Genomic DNA, 8,064 nt, shown 5'->3' on the forward strand with positions numbered 1-8,064 from the left:
CGCCGATGATATCCAGCTCCTCATCTCCACCAAGTCAATCTCCACCACCACACACTCTACACTGACAAACTGCATCACTGAAATAAAATCTTGGCTTCAATTAAATTTCCTCCAACTCAACTGCAACAAATCCGAAATCATCATCATTGGTCCAAAAACCCTCACCAAATCCACCCAAAACTTCATCCTCAATATTGATGGTCTCCCAGTATCCACCTCCCATCACATCCGGAATCTTGGAATCATCTTTGATCAAACCTTCTCCTTCGACAAACACATCAAACACATCACCAAGACAGCCTTCTTCCACCTCAAAAACATCGCCCGTCTCCGTCCATCCCTCTCCTCCACAGCTGCAGAAACCCTCATCCACACCTTCATCACCTCCCGTCTGGACTACTGCAACAGCCTCCTCTATGGCTCACCCTCAAAAATCATCAGTAAACTTCAATACATTCAAAACTCCGCTGCCCGTCTACTCACCCACTCCCCGGTCCGTGACTATATCACCCCCGTCCTTTACAAGCTCCACTGGCTCCCCATCCCCCAGAGAATCCAGTACAAAATCCTCCTCATGACCTACAAAGCCCTCCATAACCTGGCCCCATCCTACCTGACTGACCTCCTCCACAGACACACTCCCACCTGCACCCTCCGCTCTACTGCTGCCAACCTCCTGTCCCCCCCCATCCGGACCAAACTCAGATCCTGGGGGGACAGGGCTTTCCCCATCGCTGCTCCCACCCTCTGGAACTCACTACCTCAAACCGTCAGAGACTCCTCCTCACTCACCACATTCAAAACATCACTGAAGTCTCACCTGTTCAGCACTGCCTTCAACCACTGACCGTCACCTCACCTTCTGTCTCCTTTTTCTGTTTGTTTACTTATTTATCTATTTATTTTCTTCTCTATGTTCTAGTAATCCCTGTAAAGCGTCTTTGAGTGTTTGAAAAGCGCTATATAAATGTAATGCATCATTATTATTATTATTAAAGTAACATTTTCCAGGTACCTAGGAGTGTTTTCCAGCATTTTACCTAATACTTATAACAGTCAGCATCTCATGCACAAATTATGTGATAATTACCCATTGCTGTATTGTGGGATAAACAGGCTCCCTTTTTTTATAAAGGAGAACAATGGTTATCCCTCAGAAATGTTTTTTTGGTTTTGAAGCATTTAGGACAACATGAGGCCCAATAGAATTATCAAAGAGAGCCTTGCATATGACCCATTCATGACCCATTCAAACCATCGTAGTTTGCATTGATATTGAATTGGGGGATGCTTGCCTTCATTTATTTTTAATACTTCTATTCCCTGTATTGACAAGACCGTAGAAACATAGAAAATAGGTGCAGGAGGAGGCCATTTGGCTCTTCGAGCCAGCACCGCCATTCATGGTGTTCATCCACAATCAGTAACCTGTGCCTGCCTTCTCCCCATACGTCCACGTCACGGGCTGGAAACTGGAAGTGTCCTGAGCTAATTCTGCTACCACCATTGTCTACTGTACAAGTGAGGCTCCCACTGATTGTCGCCGGCAGCTTGCGCCCTTTTCAGGACAGACGATGATAGTGATGTAACATTTGAATGATGGACACAAAAGAACAAAACAGTCTGCTGTGTTGGAAGGAGGTGCCATCACACTGTTAGGTAGGTGTTCCATGAACATTTCAAAGTGACATTAAGAGAATGACAAGGATTCGTAGAACAGCTTGTACTGGAGTCTACTAGGGAGAAGGCAATTCTGGATTTAGTGTTGTGTATTGAACCTGATCTGATAAGGGGACTCGAGGTAAAAGAGCCATTAGGAGGCAGTGATCACAATATAAGTTTTACTCTACAAATTGAGAGGGAGAAGGGAAAATCAGAAGTATCAGTATTACAGTATAGCAAAGGGGATTACAGAGGCATGAGCTGGCCAGAATTGACTGGAAGGAGGCCCTAGCAGGGAAGACGGTGGAACAGCAATGGCAGGTATTCCTGGGAATAATGCAGGATCAATTTATCCCAAAGAGGAGGAAAGATTCCAAGGGGAGTAAGTGGTACCCGTGGCTGACAAGGGAAGTCAAGGACAGCATAAAAATAAAAGGGAAAAAGTACAACAAAGCAAAGAAGAGTGGGAAGCCAGAGGATTGGGGCTCTTTTAAAGAGCAACAGAAGATGACTAAGAAGGCAATACGGGGAGAAAAGATGAGGTACGAGGGTAAACTAGCCAATAATATAAAGGAGGATAGTAAAAGCTTTTTTAGGTATGTAAAGAGGAAAAAAATAGTCAAGGCAAATGTGGGTCCCTTGAAGACAGAAGCTGGGGAATTTATTATGGGGAACAAGGAAATGGCAGACGAGTTGAACCGGTACTTTGGATCTGTCTTCACTAAGGAAGATATAAGCAATCTCCCAGATGTTCTAGTGGCCAGAGATCCTAGGGTGACGGAGGAACTACAGGAAATTCACATTAGGCAGGAAATGGTGTTGGGTACACTGATGGGACTAAAGGCTGATAAATCCCCAGGGCCCAATGGTGTGCATCCCAGAGTACTTAAGGAGGTGGCGCTAGAAATTGTGGACGTATTGGTGATCATTTTCCAATGTTCTATAGATTCAGAATCAGTTCCTGTGGATTGGACGGTAGCTAATGTTGTCCCGCTTTTTAAGAAAGGAGGGAGAGAGAAAACGAGAAATTATAGACCAGTTAGTCCTACATCAGTGGTGGGGAAGATGCTGGAGTCAATTATAAAAGACAAAATTGCAGAGCATTTGGATACTAGTAACAGGATCATTCCGAGTCAGCATGGATTTACGAAGGGGAAATCGTGCTTGACTAATCTTCTGGAATTCTTTGAGGATGTAACTAGGAAAATTGACAGGGGAGAGCCGGTGGATGTGGTGTACCTTGACTTTCAGAAAGCCTTCGACAAGGTTCCACATAGGACATTAGTGGGCAAAATTAGAGCACATGGTATAGGAGGTAGGGTACTGACATTGATAGAAAATTGGTTGACAGAGAGAAAGCATAGAGTGGGGATAAATGGGTCCCTTTCAGAATGGCAGACAGTAACTAGTGGGGTACCGCAAAGCTCGGTGCTGGGACCGCAGCTATTTACAATATACATTAATGACTTGGATGAAGGGATTAAAAGCACCATTAGCAAATTTGCAGATGATACAAAGCTGGGTGGTAGTGTGAACTGTGAGGAAGATGCTATGAGGTTGCAGGGTGACTTGGACAGGTTGTGTGAGTGGGCGGATGCATGGCAGATGCAGTTTAATGTGGATAAGTGTGAGGTTATCCACTTTGGTGGTAAGAATAGGAAGGCAGAGTATTATCTGAATGGTGTCAAGTTAGGAAAAGGGGACGTACGAGATCTGGGTGTCCTAGTGCATCTGGAGTACTGTGTGGAGTTTTGGTCTCCAAATTTGAGGAAGGATATTCTTGCTATTGAGGGCATGCAGCGTAGATTTACTAGGTTAATTCCCGGAATGGCGGGACTGTCGTACGTTGAAAGACTGGACGGGCCGCTGCGGACCGTCCGGCGCGGCCTGCAACCACAACAACCTGACCGCGGGAGAAGACGGCAGGAGAAGGGAAAGACATTGTGGCCTTCCATCACAGTGAGGAGAGGACTGGAGGAGACTCACTGTGATGGATGTTTCTTTGATGGATGTTTCTTTTTTTGTGTGTTTTTGGGGTTGTGTAATTTTAATGCCTATTTAATGCTTTTATTGTTGGACTGTGGGTGACTGAATTTCGTCCAATATTGGATGACAAATAAAGCTATCTTGAATCTTGAATAGGCTTGTATACACTGGAATTTAGAAGGATGAGAGATCTTATCGAAACGTATAAGATTATTAAGGGGTTGGACACGTTAGAGGCAGGAAACATGTTCCCAATGTTGGGGGAGTCCGGAACAAGGGGCCACAGTTTAAGAATAAGGGGTAGGCCATTTAGAACTGTGATGAGGAAAAACTTTTTCAGTCAGAGAGTTGTAAATCTGTGAATTCTCTGCCTCAGAAGGCAGTGGAGGCCAATTCTCTGAATGCATTCAAGAGAGAGCTAGATAGAGCTCTTAAGGATAGCGGAGTCAGGGGGTATGGGGAGAAGGCAGGAACGGAGTGAAGGCAGGAACGGGGTACTGATTGAGAATGATCAGCCATGATCACATTGAATGGTGGTGCTAGCTCAAAGGGCCGAATGGCCTCCTCCTGCACTGTCTATAATGTTCAGAGATAATCCAACTCCATCTTTGAACCCTATCTGGCTCTGCTTCAATTGTAATCAAACCAACGCGGGAGCAAACTACCATTCCTTCTACCCAGAGGTGCCACCTGTCCTGCTGAGATACTCCAGCATTTTGTGTCTATCTGGCAGCAAGAGAAGTTCTTTGAAATGGAGACTCAATACAGGAGTTAGCCAAACCTGCACCAGTGCAAAAAAAAATTAAAAGTAGGCAAAAATATGTATCCTGGCAACAGGAACATATGTAAGTCAAACCCAAACCCACAAGAAAGTTCAGTCATATGAACACTGTGAATTCATAAACCAAAACTATTAAAACATGGAAAAAGTTTTATCTGGTTCAATTTACATTCTGACAGAGGTAGATTCGGGACAGCGAGAAACGATAGCTTTTGATGTGATTTTGTTTAATAGCCAAAAGCTGGAAAGTTGTAAAAGTTGGGACATCCATCTCTCTACAGAGGATGTGCCAGGAAACGTTGAGAATCTTAGTAACACTGCAATTAAAACAACAAGAAATGCGCAGAGCTGAAACCTCACTCTCACTCTCACTCTCCCTTCCCTTTCGTTGAAGCCACGGTAACTACCCCTCCCTGCGTTTGTTAGTTACCTTGACCGTCCCTTTTACAACAGTGGCTCAGGCTCCTTACACCATGCTGCTTCCTGTTGACTCGCACGGCGAGGCCGTTCCTACCGGAAGTATAAAGAGAGGAAGAGAGAGAGGGAGAAATATAAATAAACAGTAAAGTGCGTGAGCGCCGCCGCTGGGCTCAGGGAGAGCGGGACGGGGTAGAGTGGAGAGGACAGGACACGACACGGGTCGCCGGGCGGCGGCGGCTCTGCCTCGGGCACTCACACGGGTCGCCGAGCTACACACTTCACCCCCGGCACCACGACGTCGCCGCTCCGCGCCGCACGGCCGACAAACCCCACCCACTCCACGCCCGTGACGTCACCGCGCACTGCCAGACCCCGCCCAACCTGTGCATGACGTCACGCGGTGGTGGCCAAACTCGCCGCGCAACCAAGCTCCGCCCCTTCCCGTGCGTGATGTCACCGCGCACTGCCAAGCCCAGCCCCTCCCCGTACGTGACGTCACGCGGCGACGGTACACGTAACCGCGCAACGCCAAGCCCCTCCCCTCCCCGTGTAAGACGTCACTGCGCACAGCCAAGCCCAGCCCCACCCCGTACGTGACGTCACCGCGCACCGGCGAGCACCGCTCCTCCCCGTGCGGGATGTCACCGCGCATGGCCAAGCCCAGCCCCTCTCCGTGCGTGACGTCTGCGCGCACTGCCAAGTCTCCGGCCGTGCGGCGTCGTAAGTGCGGGACGGGCAGCATCAATGGGTGGCGTGTCGGTTGGTCGTGACCCTTCAGACTGAGTCAGGGTAGAGGGTGATACATAGATATGAAAGGGTGTGAAAATACTGATCAAAGCAGACGATAAAAAAATGTGGAATGGTTTATTGTGACTATAGGGAAGGTGACAAGGAGGCATATAAACAGTAAAACTAATCAGGACGGTGAAACGAATCTAATTAATTAGCCAGGTATTTATTCACAAAATGCTGGAGTAACTCAACAGGTCAGGCAGCATCTCAGGAGAGAGGGAATAGGTGTCGTTTCGGGTCGAGACTCTTCAGACTGATGTCAGGGGGGGGGCGGGACAAAGTCAAGTCAAGTCCATTTTATTTGTATAGCACATTTAAAAACAACCCACGTTGACCAAAGTGCTGTACATCTGATTAGGTACTAAGGAAAAAATGAAACATACAGTAGCACACAAACAGTTCACAGCGCCTCCTCAATGAGCCTCAAACGCTAGGGAGTAGAAATAGGTTTTGAGCCTGGACTTAAAGGAGTCGATGGAGGGGGCAGTTCTGATGGGGAGAGGGATGCTGTTCCACAGTCTAGGAGCTGCAACTGCAAAAGCGCGGTCACCCCTGAGCTTAAGCCTAGACCGCGGGATAGTGAGTAGCCCCAAGTCGGCCGACCTGAGGGACCTGGAGTTAGAGATTTTTGATGTAGGGGGGGGAATGTCCATTTATCCTTCCACAAAGGAAGGATATAGGTGGAGACAGGAAGATAGAGGGATATCTGGGAAGGAGGAGGGAAAGGGAGTGACAGAGGAACTATCTAAAGTTGGAGAAGTCGATGTTCATACCACTGGGCTGCAAACTGCCCAGGCGGAATATGAGGTGCTGTTCCTCCAATTTCCGGTGGGCCTCACTATGGCACTGGAGGAGGCCCATGACAGAAAGGTCAGACTGGGAATGGGAGGGGGAGTTGAAGTGCTCGGCCACCGGGAGATCAGGTTGGTTAAGGCGGACTGAGCGAAGGTGTTGAGCGAAGCGATCGCCGAGCCTGCGTTTGGTTTCGCCGATGTAAAGAAGTTGACATCTAGAGCAGTGGATGCAATAGATGAGGTTGGAGGAGGTGCAGGTGAACCTCTGTCTCACCTGGAAAGACTGTTTGCATCCTTGGATGGAGTTGAGGGGGGAGGTAAAGGGACAGGTGTTGCATCTCGTGCGGTTGCGGAGAAAGTGCCCGGGGATGGGGTAGTTTGGGTAGGAAGGGACGAGTGGACCAGGGAGTTACGGAGGGAGCGGTCTCTGCGGAACGCAGAAAGGGGAGGGGATGGGAAGATGTGGTCAGTGGTGGGGACCCGTTGTAGGTGACGGAAATGTTGGAGGATGATTTGTTGGATACGCTGGCTGGTGGGGTGGAAGTTGAGAACGAGGGGGATTCTGTCCTTGTTACGAGTGGGGGGAGGGGGAGCAAGAGCGGAGCTGCGGGATGTAGAAGAGACCCTAGTGAGAGCCTCATCTATAGTGGAAGAGGGGAAGCCCCGTTTCCTGGAGAATGAGGACATCTCTGAAGCCCTAGTGTGAAACACCTCATCCCGGGCGAAGATGCGACGTAGACAGAGGAATTGGGAGTAGGGGATAGACTTTTTGCAGGAGACAGGGTGGGAAGAAGTGTAGTCCAGATAGCTGTGCGAGTCAGTGGGTTTATAGTAGATGTCAGTCACTAGTCTGTCTCCTGTGATGGAGATGGTGAGATCCAGAAACGGGAGGGAGATGTCAGAGATAGTCCAAGTATATTTAAGGGCAGGATGGAAATTTTATTGCGGTTGCAGGGGTAAATGCCCGGGGATGGGGTGGTTTGGGTATTATTGCGGTTGCAGGGGAAAGTGCCCAGGGATGGGGTGGTTTGGGTATTATTGCGGTTGCTGGGAAAAGTGGGCAGCTTGCAGCCCAGCGGTATGAACAATGACCTCCAACTTTAGATAGTTCCTCTGTCCCTCTTTTCCCCTCCCCCTTCCAAGATCTCCCTCTATCTTCCTGTCTCCACCATTATCCTTCCTTTGTCCCGCCCCCCTGACATCAGTCTAAAGAAGGGTCTCGACCTGAAACGTCACCCATTCCTTCTCTCCTGAGATGCTGCCTGACCTGCTGAGTTACTCCAGCATTTTGTGAATAAATACCTTCGATTTGTACCAGCATCTGCAGTTATTTTCTTACACGTAATTTATTAGCCAAGTATGTTGTGCAACATACGAGGAATTTGGTTTGCCATGCTGTCATACCTAAAAAGCAACAAGACACACAACTACATAAAAATAATAGGAAAACTAGGTGGGAGAGAGGGAAAACAAGGGTTACTTGAAGTTAGAGATATCAATATTCATACCACTGGATAGACACAAAATGCTGGAGTAACTCTGGAGAGAAGAAATGGATGACATATCGGGTCGAGACCCTTCTTGGGTTGTAGGCTGCCCAAGCAAAATATGAGGTGCTGTTCCTCCAAT

General features: G+C 48.2%; 1 protein-coding gene across 2 annotated transcripts in view; it reads right to left on the bottom strand.

Annotated features, from left to right (window-relative positions):
* The window catches only part of LOC144600263 (C-terminal-binding protein 1-like), a 125,891-nt gene extending 120,690 nt beyond the window's left edge, over positions 1–5,201 (bottom strand). Inside the window, exons 1-2 of one of the 2 annotated variants that reach the window (XM_078411838.1) lie at positions 5,106–5,201; positions 4,860–4,939 (exon numbers count right to left, since the gene is read on the bottom strand). The gene's annotated coding sequence lies outside the window, so the exon portion shown is untranslated. The remainder of the gene's footprint in view (positions 1–4,859; positions 4,940–5,105) is intronic. The other variant, XM_078411839.1, reaches the window with a different exon arrangement.
* Between the last annotated feature and the right edge of the window lie 2,863 nt (positions 5,202–8,064).

This window comes from Rhinoraja longicauda, chromosome 14, assembly GCF_053455715.1.
Source record: "Rhinoraja longicauda isolate Sanriku21f chromosome 14, sRhiLon1.1, whole genome shotgun sequence".
NCBI classification, from domain to species: Eukaryota; Metazoa; Chordata; class Chondrichthyes; order Rajiformes; family Arhynchobatidae; genus Rhinoraja; species Rhinoraja longicauda.